Source organism: Terrapene carolina, unplaced genomic scaffold (genome assembly GCF_002925995.2).
Source record: "Terrapene carolina triunguis isolate 2854851 unplaced genomic scaffold, T_m_triunguis-2.0 Scaffold58, whole genome shotgun sequence".
Classification (NCBI taxonomy): Eukaryota; Metazoa; Chordata; order Testudines; family Emydidae; genus Terrapene; species Terrapene triunguis.
This window is the reverse complement of record NW_020664409.1, coordinates 26,517,976-26,535,200: the sequence shown is the minus strand read 5'-3', so window position 1 is coordinate 26,535,200 and position 17,225 is coordinate 26,517,976. Positions and strand designations below refer to the sequence as shown.

Genomic DNA, 17,225 nt, shown 5'->3' with positions numbered 1-17,225 from the left:
TATCTCCTCAATATATGTTCCATTCTATATGCATCCGAAGAAGTGGGTTGTAGCCCACGAAAGCTTATGCTCTAATAAATTTGTTAGTCTCTCAGGTGCCACAAGTACTCCTGTTCTTTAGACTGTAATGGCTCTTTTGGATGCATTACTCCTTGTGAGGTCATTGCTGGTATTGCACAAAGATAGTAACTCCATATGATGAAAAGTGCTAATTAAAAACAAAACAAAACCCCCTCCATTTCATGCAGTGATTCAAGAAACTGGATTAAGGTGATCACATTGGAATATTTATTATTACATATTTTGTATATGTAATTTCCTGTAGGCATATCATGTCTTAAGTGTGCTGGTTATCTAAATGCACTTCTGTTGACATCAAAAGAGAGTGTCATGTTCTGCAAGAGTTGGGAAAGAAGTTGGCAAAAAGACCACCTCAAGAACTGTACAGGGCTATGGGGTTACTTGCTCCTTTTACAGTAGCATAAAAGCTGTTTGGGGACTGGAAACTGTTTATTTTCTGGAATGTATGGGAAAGAAAGTACAAAAATGAGCTGTAACTGGAAAATATAAAAAAGAGGGGGTACGGAGTTCAGACTGGCCTTGGGTAGACAAAACAAGATTATCAATCCATATTTTAATTTGGAAACAGAATTTGACTCTCTAATAAAGGATTATTATGGGAGAAAAATACATCACGGGAGAATATAGTGGTTCTATTACAGAAGACAGATTTATTAAAAATGAAACCAATAGGAAGGATAGACTTAATGAAAGGAATCTCCTGAAGCCTTACAGAGATTGAAGGAGATCTGTGGACCAGTTGTTGCTTCTAAGCAGCAGCAACACCGAAAATCTCAATTATTGTCCGTCACCATCTCATGGATGAGAGCTGACATTTTTCCTTACCTGGCTGGGAATCTGTATTTATGACTGACTGAATTTCATCTGCAACCAGAGGACTTACTGGTTTTTAACAATACATGTTATTATTAAGAACACCAGAACAATTTCAATTATGTAATTGTAGTGTTGATGGTCTAGAAAACTTTTATAGTTTAATAGCAAACATCTTTACTGTATTTCATACGTTATGCTATCCCTGATAATAGTTACCCTGTTGTTTGTATCCCGGATACAACACTGTGGTAAAGCAGCTGGCTAAAGAGTGTGTACATTACTTAGATAACATGAAGAGCATGCTGCTTGTTCACCAGATATTTGTTGTTGTTAGGATTACAATCATGCCCAGAGTGTACAAGGTGCTTTCTAAGAGGCTGCTCCTACACCAAAGAACTCAGTCTAACATGGCAAGTATGGGGTAGGAGAGGAACTCAGTCTAACAAAGATGGGGTAGGAGAGGAATAGAAAATGTAATCTCTTTTTAGATAAATATTATCTATCCCAATAGATTTTATAGCATTTTATATAGCATTTTTCTTCAATCCTAATTCTTTTTTTAGCAGTTTTATATTCGCCTGAAACAGATTCCTTTTGGAATTAAATTTTCCATGCTTAGCTCTGAGTAGAGGTAATTTTTTGGAGCAAGACTGGTTCAACAATTTGAGTTCTGCATATGGAAGACTTTTTTTAAAAAAAAATTTAAATGCAGTCCAATCAAATTTTATGCCGACAGAACTCATACTGAGCCAATTTAGCTCAAATCTGGCTTTTTGTAGTGCTTGTTGAAATCTAAGAAATGTCATGTTTGGTAAGGTGGAGGAAGGGAGGGAATGTGAGCATTTAAAGTGGGAAATCAGTTTGTGCATAGTAGGACTTGCGATTCTGATGTGATTTTAAACAGCTAAAGCAGTTCAGAATGAGGGATGCTTGACATGGATGATCTAAACTCTGGCAGGAGTTTAAGCCAATCTACAAAGATTTACAAAATCAAGCAAAGCAGTAAGACTGTGTGCTGTAACTTTCTCCATATACACTTTTATAAAAGAAATTTCAGTTTGTATTGTAAATTCACACATTATATTTTAGGGCATAAATAAAGGGGAGCAGAATTAAGGTTGATTTGAATGCAGAATTACTCAGATTTAGTGTTACAGTAATGCTAGGGGTTTTTTATATGGAATATATTCATATGGCTCACTATGACAGTCTGTTCACCCCTTTTTACAAAACTATAATGAATTTGTACAAAATATACCTTGTGAGGTATCATTTGACATGCATAATTTGCTGATCATTATTGTTCTGGTAAAATATGTGAGGCAATACTGTATATAAAGTTATAAAAATCTACTGTATAATACAACAGACATTCCAAGTTTAGAAAAGCAGGCACAAACCAGTTTCTCTGAGACAAAAGGCAAAATGATGCCTCAGCCAGGTGTCAACAAAATCAAATGGACCATCACCTGGTTAATTTGCCATTCTTTGGCAAGAAAAAGGGTATGAGCGAGGAATGTACATTTTGGGCAAAGGAACAGCTGAAGGTTCCCATCCCCCCAGACCTTCTGTCCCCTGAACCTCAGCTGGTGATGATTTTCAAAGAAAAAGAAAGGGGAACAGATGCCCCAAAATACTCATCCCCTTCTCTCTGCTCATGGCATCAACCACACCTGAAGGACAAGATAATTAATACTGAACTGGAGGAGGGGCCCTGGCTGAAAGGATTCCAACCTTCAGATTCGAGACTGCTAGACCATGTGGTGAGAGAAACTTTTGCTTTGAATTCATTTAGCTTGTTAGATATTAATTACATTTTATCTTTTTATTTTCTTGTAACCAATTCTGACTTTTATGCCTCACTACTTGTAATCACTTAAAATCTATCTTTCTGTAGTTAAACTTGTTTTATTGTTTTATCTAAACCAGTGTGTGTTTGGATTGAAGTGTTTGGGAAGCTTAATTTGGGATAGCAAGATTTGTGCATATCATTTTCTTTTAATGAAATGACAGACTTAGTAGAAGCTTCTATTGTCCAGGCAGTACAAGACGCACATTTCTGGTGGAAAGTCTGGGACTGGGAATTTGCTGGTGTTGCTCTGCAGTGTAATTCATGGGTGGCTGGCTGTAGCACTCATACAACATAGCTGGAAGTGATTTACATCCTGGAGGCTGTGTGTGAGTTGACCAGGAGTGGATGCTCTCACAGCGAAGCAGTGTGGTTGTAGAATTGAGGGGACACAGTCCAGATTATACCCTGGGGAATGTCACACTTGCCCATTGCTGAAATGCAACAAGACTACACAGACTTTGAAAGGGGAAAAGAAATACCCTCATACTGCAGAGAGAAGAAAGGCAAGTAGACAAAACATAATTGCCTAGATAGAAATTTGGCTAGGATGAATATCCCTATTCTTCCAAAAGCTGCATGGAATCATCTATGACCAGGAATGGGCAGAGGCTTAGCTTTACATTTTAGTTAAAGGACAGTGCTTTCAATAGCACAATGACTCACAGCAGTGTTCTGAAGCATTGATTCAGTACTGTCAAAAGGAAGAGTATCACCTTCTGAATCACTAACACTTGCAGGGTTTTTCCATGGATGTCTCCACTCCAATTAGTAACCAGGTTCAGCTTTGCTTAGCTTTAGAGATTTGACAGAAGTACTGCCAGAGGTGGTACTGTGCCACATCTGAGTAAAAATATGTCATGGAGTACTAACCTAAGGTACCTTGTGTTCTCAAAGTAAGTTTAAAGATCTGTCTCACAATCCAATGATGACTGCCATGATAAACTGTTGTTTTCCCCTAAGGTGGGAAAAGGCACCAGCAGCAGGGAGCTGCAGGAACCTTTCCCCATTGCCTTCCCCTTGGGGGACTCTTTTTTTTTTTTTTTCTTGCAGCAGGGAAAGGCTCTAATAGCAGGGTGGCAGCAGGGCACTACACTTCTAAAAATATAAGTATAGATGGGGAGGCACAGGTTGGGCAAGAAGAGAGCCAAGTAGGGTAGGCGCTCGCACTTCATACTTACACCTTTTAGGCATATCTTTACTCTACTTGCCTAAGTTGTGCCTCACTGGCTGCCCTGCTATTTATACCTGTACTTGGGGGGCTGCATTGGTATGTACTCTACTCACCGCCATAGAAGCATGCAGTGTAGACGTATCCTGAATTACAGCAGCCTTTCAGAACTGCCCAATGGACTGCAGCACGATGGTCCAAACACACCCATCCTGCCTTGACATGCCCCATGCCAGGGCTTTGCCATCCTCCTAAGTCAGCCTTATGGCTATCTTCCACCTTGCCTGTCCTAGGAGAATCCTCTTGCAGCTGGAAATGTGATATTTAGAGGCCTCTTCTTGCTGCTCCAGTCCTTTTATATGGTGTAAAGGGGCCAGAGTGAGGATGAGGATCTCATCCCTACTTCGGACTTTTTGAGGTCTCCCTTTGACATTCTTTGAAACCCCAGCTGTTCATTGTAAACTCTTTAACTTTTATATTCTCTCTTTATTAAAGGAGGTACAGGAACACAATAACAAAAAGCGGTATAGTGTTGTACACAAATCATGAGAAAATGTCACAAACATAAGAAGAGCAATTATGCATGTTGAGTAAATTATCAAATAGAAAAGAAAAATCAGCCTATAAATTGCACTAGTAATGTAAATAAAAAAAGAAAATATTTAAAGCTTATTGCTTTGTCTTATGTATAATTATTGTTGTGAGTCAAAAACTACAGTAGAAAACAGAGTAGGTCTAAATGTCCAATTTTATCATTGAAAAAGGTTTACAGTGGGGTGCCTCAATGTCCAGTATTTAATAAATGTATTAACTATCTGGAAAGAGACTTGAGTGGTAAAAATGAAAAATTTGCAGACCAGACAAAGTATTTCATATATGCAGTGTTGTTGTAGCCATGTTGGTCTCAGGATATTAGAGAGGTAAGGTGCCTGAGGTAATACTTTTTTATTGGACCAACTTTCTCAAACCTTAAGAAGAGCCCTGTGTAAGTGCAAAATCTTGTGTCTCTCACCAACAGAAGTTGGTCCAATAAAGATAGTACCTCACCAACCCTGTCTCTCTAAAGCTATTTAAGTTAGTCAAGTCCAGAGAAGACTGTGAGAAACTTCATTTTCTCTTTTGAACCCACAACATCCCATGGCAATGAGTTCCACAGCTTAATTGTGCATTATGTGAAAAAGTATTTCCTTTTGTTTGTATTAAATCTGTTGCCTATTATTTTCATTGGGTGACTCTTGGTTTTTGTATTGTGAGAAAGAGTAAATCCCTTTCCCACATAGAGACCCACATTTCTAGATTAATTTCTTTGTCCAGTTCCCTCTCCCAGTTTTTCCTGTGGGTTGTTTTCCTATAAACGTCTTTTTCAATCAAAATTACATATATCTTAGAATTTAAACCTTTTGTTCCAGCTTGCTCCTGGGATTTACTCTTTCCCACAATACAAAAACCAAGAGTCGCCCAATGAGAGTAATAGGCAACAGATTTAATACAAACAAAAGGAAATACTTTTTCACATAATGCACAATTAAGGGCTATATAGGGCCCTCTTGTATCCAGACTTCACAATAAAATGTTTGACTTGTAAATATGGGGTCTTTATAGTATTTACATTATTAAATATCTCTTGGTATGATTTCAAATCAGGACCCAGGAACGGCTGTCCAAATTGAATAATTTCAGCTCTTACCCACAACTAATAGTCACTTTGATATTTCCTAGGGATAAATTCCAGATTATTAACAAAAGTAACTAAGGGAGAGGGCCTGAGCAACAGGAATTTATTTTTCCCCCCAAAGCTACTAAGGTGGTCCAAATGAATGGGTGATTTTTTATTTTTATTTTTGGTGACCTAAATTTCTTTTTAACCCAACAATTTCCATAAATAGCTACACTTTGGATACAGTCTTGTTTGTGTTTTACACAGTGTTTGGATGGTGTATTGTTAATCCAGCTGATCACATCTTTTAATTCTGATGCATGATAATAAAACCAGGGAAAACGAATCCACCCCATTTGTAGGCGTATACAGAACTTTAGAACTCATCCTTTGTCTTTTATTTTTCCATATGAATTTTAATAGTGCATCTTGCCATGTTTTTAATGTCAGGTCCGGGATACCAATAGGGATGCATTAAAAGAAAAATAACTTTGTGAGGACATTCATTTTTACTGAGGCTACCATACCTACCCAAGAAATTTCCATTCCTTCAAGTCCTTTATTATTCCACAGTGGAGGATAACTTGCCTTTAAAAGTTTTTTATGTTTCTCCACGATACTTATTCCTAAATATTTTAAAGATTCCTTTACCCATTTAAAGATGTGTAGCTGACAACAGTTTGGTTTGACTCTTTTGGAATATTAATGCCTAAAATTTCAGATTTGTCATAATTTATTTTGAAAACTGATACCTGCCCAAATTCTAGTCAATTGTTCTGTAGTTTTTAGTGGTGCTTCTGGATCCTGGATAACAAGACATAGTCAGCATAGTTATTTTATCTTCTAATCCAGAAAATGTTTTGATACCTTTTCTAAGGGACTTTTTCTCACATTTATTGCAAATGGCTCTATTGCAAGAGCAAACAGCAGGGGAAATCAGAGGTAACCCTGGCTCACACCCCTATACGAATTAAAAGGAGGGGATTGAGGACCATTAACCAAACAGAGGGTCATGGATGAGTGTTCAGGTCAATATGCCCATAGAAAACTCATTTCCCAAACCAGACCTTACCAAACCCTGTCTGAGGTACTCCCACTCCAGCCAGTTGAAGGCTTTCTCAGCATCCAAAGAAAGCAGCACACAGGAAGAATTGCTATAATTAACATTATAGATGAAATTCAAAGTTCTTCTGATATTATCAGATAGATGCGTGCCAGCAATGAGTCCCAACTGGTTAGAGTGAATGCATTTGGGCAAGATGATACTGAGTCTGTTTGCTAGCATGTTGGCATAAATTTTAGCACCTATATTAATTAAAGAAATAGGTCTGTGTGATGCACACTTGGTAAGATCTTTTCCTTCTTTAGGAATGGCCACTATATTTTTGCCTCTTTCCGTGAATCTGAATCTCATTCCCCTGGATTATACCATTAAACAGTTCAGTTAAAATAGGGACAAACACTTGCTTTAGAGCTTGGTAATACTCCCCAGAAAATCCATAGGGACCTCGATCTTGATTGGATTTTAAATTCTTAATTACAGCTTCAACTTCCTCTGCAGCAATTTGCCTATCAATAGCTGCCACATCATCCTCTGAGAGCTGAGGTGGTGTCACACTTCTGAAAGCTCTATTTATAAGTTCAGGATTTGGGTGTTCTGAAGTATACAAAGTATGGAAAAAGTTAGCAAAGAGATCTGTGTGATGCCAGTTACTAAATCTCCCTTGTTATTTCTAATCAGAGGGAAGGCTGATTTATCCTGTTTGTGTTTAAGTTTCTGGCTAAAAGTTTGTCAGCTTTATTGCCCTTTCATAATAGTGCTGTTTAATATAGCTAAGTATTTGCTCAGCCTTATCCGTTTGTAACAAGGAATTATCTCAGTTATTTCGTATGCAGTCTTTTAGATCCTGTAGATTTTTGTCTGCCTTCCAAAACAGAACTGGAATTAATTTGCAAACTGGTCACCATCAAATTAGGCCTGAATAAAGACTGGGAGTGGTTGGGTCATTACAAAACCTAAACCTAATTTCCCCTGTACTGATTTCCCCCTACTGTTACTCACACCTTCTTGTCAACTATTTGAAATGGGCCACTCTCATTACCACTACAAAAGTTATTTTTCCTCCCTTGGTATCCCACTGTTAATTAAATTGTCTCATTAGACTGACCTCACACGTGGTAAGGCAACTCCCATCTTTTCATGTATTTATACCTGCTCCTGTATTTTTCACTCCATGCATCTGATGAAGTGGGTTCTAGCCCACGAAAGCTTATGCCCAAATAAATTTGTTAGTCTCTAAGGTGCCACAAGGACTCCTCGTTGTTTTTTCCCAATCAGAAAGTTTTTTAAAACAAACTCTTCTTCAAGAACACCCATATTTTTGAGTTATGATGCTTTATTTATAAGAATCCCCCCTATTATCACCTTTCCAGCATCCCAGAGAACACTGTTATTGATCCCTTTCTTATTTTCTTCTATATAATTCTGAAAGTTTTCTTCCAGCCCTTAAATTCTAAGGGGGTCATACAACAAAGCCCTATTCAACCATCTCTGTTGTTTTTCCACTGAGTCCTAGTCTTTTAGTCTAATATATTCAGGGGCATGATCAGACCAAGTTATAACTCCAAGTAGCTTTTTAAACTAAATTAGCCAACATCCTAGAAACGAAAAGCATATCAATCCTGGAATAAAATGTGGAGTAGCAGAATAATATGTATAGGTCATGACATCTGGATTCCTTTCCCACCAGATATCCACCAGATCTTCATTTTCTAAGTGATGCAACAAATTTGCACTTGCCCCTTCCTACACCCCCTGTGCACATTCTGTTGATCCAAAGTGGGATTAAACACCGAATTAAATTCCCCCCCCCTAGAAGAATATCCCCATTCCTAAAATTTACCAAGTCCCTAAAAAAAATGAACCAAAACAACAAAAAAAGAAGCTTTCCCTTGATTGGGAGTGTATACATCAGCTAAAGTGAGAAGTTTATCTTTCAAGAACCCCTTAATTAAAATATATGTGCCCTCTGTATCTCTTCAGTTGTGCTGAAACAATAAAAGGAAAAGTGTTTATCAAAGAGTATTGCCATACCTCCTCTATTGAATTGCCCTGGAAAGAGATGGTAGTTGTGTTCAAGAAGTATTCAGGTATTTATCATCATTTTTCTTCAAGTGTGTTTCTTTCAAATAGATTATGCTAGGAAAATCCCTTTTCAGTGAGCAGAATACACTTTTCTTTTTTTGTTGGGTTGTTCATCCCCTTAACATTAACAGTCATGACATTAATAAACTCACCCATGAGTACCAAGTCTGTTCTTGCCCAGTATATTATCCTTTGCTAAAAGCAGCAAGACCACCCAGACAGATGCTAGATCTCTACTACATTTGTACCTCTTCTTTAGATACAGCATTTTATATTTGAGTTCCCATATTACACACAGTAATTTTAAAACTCACAGTGCTTTTCCTTTTTTTAATACCTATATTGTTGTACCCTGATCCTGAGTCTGATTTACCATTGATTTTTAAATACTGAGCACTAACTTTTTTATTAATATATTTTTCTATTAAAACATGTAACAATATTTAACCTCTGTTTCTATTTTCTTATCCCCAGCTCCCCTGTTTCTCTTATTCCTCCCTCCCTATGCATTCCCCCATTGTCACCTGGTCCCCTTACTTCTTCCCTGGGTGGGCATGTTAGTTCCCTGCTAGAGGGAGTGTGACACTAAGCACTCCATTATGCACACCCTACACACTGTTGTAATAATCTTTGTACAAAATATGCCTTCTGAGGTATCATTTTAAAACTAGTAACTCACTGATCATTAATATTCTTGCATGATGTATGTGTTATGAAAATATGCTAGAATACTAAAGTGTGTTTAATTCAGGCATGCTGGGGGAGTTTGTAAACAGGTTTGCCCTAAACAAAGGAATGCATTTTCCCCCACCGGTGAGTTACTTCCAAAGTGCTTTGAAAAACAATGAGAGAGTATTTACATATTGTAAACAGACCCATCAAGCTAATATAAATTTTGGAATGTTGGTAGCAACCTTAAAGTCAAATTTACTTCAGTAGGAGAGATCTGGGACTCCTGCAATTTTGTTATTAACTTTGTTTATAATATAGATCACAACATTAAATTAATTATGTTATACCAATTAACTATATTATATCCACATACACCATCCTGAATGCTATAGAGCATAACTTCTGTTTAAGTATATCTCTTTATCATTATAACCACATGAATATAATATCCATTATATCTTGTAATGTCTTAGCCCATATACTAATCTTATTCTTCAGGATTTGAACAGTTTCTTCTGCTCTCATGTCTGTCCTGCTGTCTTTCTGTTCTGTTGTGGCTCTATTTGATCTCACTGATTTCCAATGATTTCATGGTGAAGTGTGGGACTGATGCCTTTGATCCCATTCAGATTGTTCTTAAGCTTCTAATTAAAAGACAGTCTAAATGGGAATCCTCATTTGCATCTTCTATTGTTCATTCTAAGAATTGTGGTCACCTGGCAGTTCTCTTCACTTCTAATGGTTGAGGTTGCCAGATCTGGGAAAATTTGTATTGGCTGGTTAAGAATCATCAGTGGTTCTGATCTCTCCTTCATTGCCCTCAGTATTTTAGTATTTAGTTGTGTAGATAGACAATCACATCTCTTGGTCTGGAGTCTGCTGGGGGGGCCTCAGGAAAATGGATCTGGGAGCCCTCTCAATATGAATGTAATCTTTATTGCCCAGTTTTAATATGTCATGGAAAATGTCTTCCAAAGTGTCCAGCAGATTTCTTCCTTCACTCTTCTCTACAGTATCTTTAATCCTTATGTTATTCCTGAATTCTCTATTTTCCAGGGGCTCCCGCTTTAATTCCCTTTCTTTTTTATTTTCTTTCTTTTTTTTTTTTTATTATTGGATTCTTTCTTCTAGACTGCTAATGCTAATTGCTCATTGGATCCTGCTTCCACATCTGATACTTTTTCCATTAATCTCAATGAATTTCATTTCTTATATCAATAAGGTAGGCATGGAACTCTTCCCTCATCTCCTTGTTCAACTTTTGATTGCAACAGCAGGCCCCTTCAGCTCCACCTTAGTGACTGGTGCTTTTCCATCTGCATCCATGGCTTGTTAGCTTGGGGGGCGGAGGATTACTCTTTCATGGCCATGTCTGTTTTGCGGGGTAGGGTGGGGTAGGTCTTTGTATTGGAGGATTTCTTTCCTTTCTGAGACATTTAGATCTTTTTGTCTTTCCTCCTTGCTTGTTGTGCTCCTCTCAAGATGGCTACCACCAGACTCCCCCTTCATTTGTGTGACCTATCCAAAATTGCCACTGCCATCCTTACTCTCCCAACCACAATAGTATTCATTTGTTTTATTTTTTTAAATCTTTTAAATCACTTTTTTAATCACTTACCCACTACGTCTTTACAGGGTAAAGGATCCAGGTCAACATCTCCAAGCTTAAAGAATCATTTATAATATGTTCTGTAGCTGAAGGATTCTGTTGCTAAATTTTCTCTCCCTCTAGAGGCTGCTTTCTGGGACTGGGCTCTGCTGGCTCTCTTCAGTCTTCTTTTTTTTCTTTTAAAAACTGGCTCCATGGGTGGTTTTTGATATTTAGGGTATAGATCTGTGGTTTCAGGTTGGCTTAATTCTTTGTATCTTCTCAAATTGCTTTCATTTATTCTCCCTTTATTGCAGAGAGCTAGATTGTCACCACTTTGTTTGCTAGTTTAGCCACACTCTGACACTGACACCTTCTCTTCCTGATCTGATGGCCTATAATAGATCCCTACCATGACATCACCCTTATTTTCCTGCCTTTATATTTACCCAGTGTAATGGAATGCTAAACTGTATTATATTTCTCGGCCACAGTGTGTAAAATACCTTATTTAAACTAACCTCAGGCATACCTGGCAGTGTATTAAAGGATCTTATGGTGAACACATCTGGTGTGTGTGTCTTACTCAGAAGCAAGCTCTGTAGCGAGTCCATATCTGTTACAGGACCAGGACACCCAGAGACATTCAGTGGTCTGTCTCTCACCTCATTCGGCTAGCAGAGTAGCAGTATTATTGGAGCCTTCTCAACGTGTTTCCAGAATGTTTTGAAAATACGTTGAAATGGTGGGGGTGGCACTGAGCAGTCTACACAGTAGTGTAAAAATCTGGCTGTTCCAATGACTTTTTTTTGCATCTCCAACTCTTCCTCTTAATCTCCAGCCCCCCATGATTTTGTTGTTCAATAGTTGAGAATGCAGATTAATTTTAGTGTATTAAAATAAAAATCCTTTCTGAATTCAGACTTATTTTGGGAAAATATCTGCCCCACTGACTTCTGCCTGGAATAGAGTGGTTAGAAAAAACTGTCAGTTGTAAGCTCCAATTAAAATGAAGCTTTCCCAGAAATACAAGGACCTTTAAATTAGATTGCTGAAGAACAATTCCTCACACCAGATAACCGTTTTGAAGCGATTCCAGTATTCAAGCTAGGTTTTTGCAATATTTAAACCAAAAAAGGGGTTAACCTCTTATCTAGCATTAAGCCATCCAGAGGAGTGCAGATCATCCCAAAAAATGGAAGGTGAAAGACAAAAACTTCCAGATAATGGAACTGCTGAGGCAGAGGAGGGGAAAAAAATGATAGAAGGCTCAGATTTTTTAATAAACAAAACATAAAAAGCTTGCAATAAAACTATATACAAAAGCTTCAGCTTTATGGCACATTGGGTTCTTCACTTTAAGTAAGTCATTGGAGTTTAGCTGAAATATTATCAATTTAAATACTCAGTTACAGTGATCAATGTATATTAAAGAGAATGTGGTCTTGAACTTTCCTAATCCACCAGGAAAATTCCTGAGAACTATCTTGACCTTTATTTGAGTGCTGTTGATACAGCAGCTAGGACCTCCTCTGAGTCAAAATCAAGAATAGTTAAATATATTTTAACAAGGAATTTATATAGCTCAGGGCAACAACAACAAAGACTTCTTAATACACCAGTTTTAAAAAATACTGTTGTTTCTGGAGGATCAAAAATTACAGAATTATTTTAGAACTAGTATATATTTCACTGACATCTGAAAGAACCACTGTAATTTGTCAGCGTCTTTACCTATTAAAATTTTTTATTCCATATTCTTATAGTAGTCCAATAGCTTTCCTTATGCTTTCTTCCAGTCAACAAGTGGAGAGAAGAAAATATCCGTTAAAGTAGAACTCCACTAATATGCACACCTTATTTGCACAAATTACGTTTCTACATAAATTTCATGTAATATTGGGTCTGGTCTCATTAGGGCTAAGACTCCATTTCTACAGAATATACTAATGGATTTTTAGTACACTCTGAATTACTGTCATAAATAAAACTATTGTTGTCAAATGAACTAAAATGATGGTGATGTTTTTTGTGTGTTCACTTACTCACTTACGTATTAATTCATGAAGGATTTCCCAGTCATTGGTATGAATCAGTAAGGTTCAGCTTTTGTTTTTGTTACTGTTGTATCTCTCTTCCCAAGCATCCACTTCAACTTCTGCTTTCTTAATGCCTGTATTAAATCCAGCATCTGTTAGTCTAAATGAGGTCCAGAGAATCTTTTGTTTTCTTTTATGGACACTGTTACTGGTTTTGGTTTTATTCGGCCCTTTAAGCTACCTGTCCTCTGCTATCTATAGTTTGTGATGCTTATCCCTTCCCTCCCATCTCTAAGGGTGGGTGAGCAGATGCTGCTGCTGTTTTGTTGCCTGGAGATAGGAATCTCAGGATATGTCTACACTGCATTTGGGAATGAATCTCCCAGCCTGGGTTCACAGACTTTTGTGCTAGTGGGTCTTGCACTAGAGTGCTAAAAATAGCTATGTATATGAAACTTTGACGTGGCTTGGGCTGGAGCTTGGGCTTTGAAGGGCACCCCTCTCCCCACACACATACCCAGGCATCAAAGCCTGAGCCAAAACATCTACACAGCTATTTTTAGCACGCTAGCAAGAGCCCCATTAACACAAGTCTGTGGACCCGGGCTGGGAGTCTTGCTCCCAGGTGTAGTATAGGCATACCTTGATTGTTCACACTAGAACTGATGTCTTCCGGTCTTCCGCTAAGTGGCTGTTTTCAAACTAGACTAAACTAAATCTAAATGATTAGAATAGAGGTAACCAAAAAGGATGACAGGTTTCAGAGTAGCAGCCGTGTTAGTCTGTATCCGCAAAAAGAACAGGAGTACTTGTGGCACCTTAGAGACTAACAAATTTATTAGAGCATAAGCTTTCGTGGGCTACAACCCACTTCTTCGGATGCATATGCAAATTTGTTAGTCTCTAAGGTGCCACAAGTACTCCTGTTCTTTTTGCAAAAAGGATGAGTTTTTTGGGATCTGTTTACAATACATAGCCCAGAGCAGAGGTAGCCTAAGTTCATAACAACAGTTGTGATCCAAGAGCAGTGTTTTATCACAGCTGAAGGGCAAATCCTCATGACTTAACAATGGAGGCCTATTCCGTTTACACTGGGTTAGTTGTAGTGTTTAAATATATCCCCAAGATACTTAGCCACTTTCAAAGATTTCAGTTACATCGAAGAACTTTACTATTGTTTACACTGCACAATTCAACCTTAAAACATTTGGATGTTTTGCATACATCTCATATTACAAATCAAGGCCTACCCGAGTCTGGTGGCTAAATTCCAAGAACCTGATGATTGGCTATTCCTCATGTGATGCTGGCTGACCAGGTCATGCTAGAGTGTATTCAGGTCAATTCACTTGTGTATTATTATAGATCAAAGCAATTAGTGTTTTGGTGTTTAAACTTCATAAAACTAATGGGATGTTACATGTGTTGTTTTCACTTATCTGTTCCTGTTATAATGTAATAGCAAACGTTTACAGTGCAAATACCCCTGTAACTAAATAATTCAACAGACATCAAATGTTGATGTCTGGGGAATGTTAATGAAGGATTTAATTAGAAAAGGTACTAATTCCAAAGCAAATGTCCATTGTGGTGGTGACCTGACATCAGAGATTCAAAATGCATTCCTCACCCATCGTCATCAAAAGGAAAAGCCCACACGGAGACACTGTCAGCTTGTGTTCTATCAAAAGAAGCTATAAATAAGGATTCAAGGAAAAATCCTTCAACTCTGGGCTCTAACAGGCCTGAATAAACTGAACGAGAAGATGGAGATCCCCAGAGTTATTTTGGGTAGCCCTGAGAGACTTTAAGGAAATCTGCCAGATTACTACATCTCTGCTATGTTTTGGAATTATAGACTGTGATTCACCTGTACATATATTTTACCTGCTTTAACCTCTCAATAATTCACATTTCCTTTTCTTAGTTAATAAATCTTTAGTTAGTTTACTATAGATTTGGCTGCCAGTATTGTCTCTGGTGTAATGTCTGGAGTACCAATTGATCTGGGATAAGTGGTTGGTCTCTTGGAACTTGGAGAAACCTGATGTGTTGTGATTTTTGGTTTAAGTAATGTTTTATCACAAAGTTCAGTTTGTCTGGGTGGCAAGATAGGCTGGAGATTCTATGGGGACTATCTGTGACTTCATGGTAAGACTGGTATAGTTATCCAGGAGTTCATATTTTGTTACTGATACGGTGAAATCTAATTATAGAACATACAACATACAAAGTTTGGGGTATCTGCTTTTGTTTTCTGACAGTCTGCCCTGAGATAGGCACTCACAGTTGTGCGCCACTCCAGACAACATGACACATCAGCTCTCATCACTTGTGCTCATGCACGAAAAACGGTCAACATAAAAATTAGTCTTTTGGGCTAGGGAGCTCAAAGCAGGCATCATAAGCGGACTTTTGACTTGGAGAGGTTTTCCATCAGTGATTTGGACCGCAAGACTGATAACTTGCTAGTCTTCAATTCTTTATATACGACTGTGGCAAGTTGCTGGGGATACCCAGGTCTGTGAGATACTGCGCTACCCCTCTCAGCCTCATCAAGTGAGAGCTTAACTGCTGCTAAGCTATGTGACAGCTCCCTAACATACCAGCTTGGGTGTCTTGCCAGCAAACTCTTCAGGGCTCTCCCAGCCCAAACCATGCCTACCAGGTAACAAACAGTGAACTGCAGCCTCTGAGCTCCTCAGAGATGTTTCTCTGCAATCCACAGTCCCTTTCACTGTTAAAATGAGGAATACTTGTGGCACCTTAGAGACTAACAAATTTATTTGGGCATAAGCTTTTGTGGGCTAAAACCCACTTCATCAGCTGCATGGAGTGGAAAATACAGTAGGCAAGTATATATACACAGTACATGGAAAGATGGGAGTTGCCTTACCAAGTAGGGGGTCAGTGCTAACAAGACAATTCAATTAAAGTAGAAGTGGGCTATTCTTAACAGTAGAATACCAAGGGAGGAAAAATCACTTTTGTAGTGGTAATGAGGCCAACGTAATCAGGATGGCCCATTTCAAACTGTTGACAAGAAGGTGTGAATAACAGTAGGGGGAAATTAGTTTTTGTAGTGACCCATCCTCTCCCAGTCTTTATTCAGGCCTAATTTGATGGTGTCCAGTTTGCAAATTAATTCCAGTTCTGCAGTTTCTTGTTGGAGTTCATTTTTGAAGTTTTGTTGTTCAAGAATTGCCACTTTTAAGTCTGTTATTGAGTGTCCAGGGGGATTGAAGTGTTCTTTGACTGTTTTTTTAATGTTATAATTCTTGACATCTGATTTGTGTCCATTTATTCTTTTTCACTTCTCCTTTTAAAGAGACAAGAGTTTCTACAAGAGCTTGTTACCTTGACTGGCGTTAACAATCATTTTAGCTCATTCAAAGGAGTGGGTTGGTTTAGATAAAAAGTAAAACAAGTTTATTTGATTAAAAAAGGAGGTTTTAAGTGAATTCAAGTATAAGAAGAAAAGATAGAAAGGGTCCAACTCACGAACAAAAGTAAAAATACACTCTGATGGCAAAAGCCTAACTTAACAAGCTACAGTCTTTGTTCAAGGTAGTTTCCTCACCAATCTTCCTTTTCCAGCAATGGCTCTGACTAACTTTTAGTCAGGATCCCTATAGTCCAAGGCGCTGATTTTTCTTATCTCCTCAGGTGAAGGATAACTTAGGGGTTTGCTCCTCCCCTCTTAATAGTCCAATAAACCTTTGAAATGTATTGTTCTGAAATATATTCCCAGATAAAGTTCCTTTTCCCTGCTAGATGTAAACACCATGCTGTCTGGTGTATACTCCATGCTGCCTTCTCCCTGCTGATGATTTTTACAATGCAAATGAGCTCTTCCTGCAACCTGTGATACAAATGAATAGCCCATTGAATTTGATCACACCCAGTTTGAGGTGTTGATTTCTTTCTTTGTCTGGACAAAACCTGTTTATCAATTCCTCCTGGCATGTCTGGGTTAAACACATTTTATTATAATTTCAGTATATCTGCATGGTCCTTTGTGGGTTCACTTTACATTTATCATGCAAGAATATTAATGATCAGTACATTATAAAATTTCCAATGGTATATTACATGACATCTTTTAGATACAGCTTCTAACAATAGTGAGGTGGGTTACTCACTGATGGATACCAGGGAGCCCCTTGCCTCTGACACAGGGGTGCTCTTAGGGTCACAACTACCCAGC

At 38.1% G+C, this 17,225-nt stretch overlaps 1 protein-coding gene across 1 annotated transcript in view; it reads left to right on the top strand.

The window, feature by feature from the left end:
* GNAL (G protein subunit alpha L) overlaps nt 1-17,225 on the top strand; it is a 327,850-nt gene that overhangs the window by 85,797 nt on the left and 224,828 nt on the right. The window lies entirely within an intron of this gene.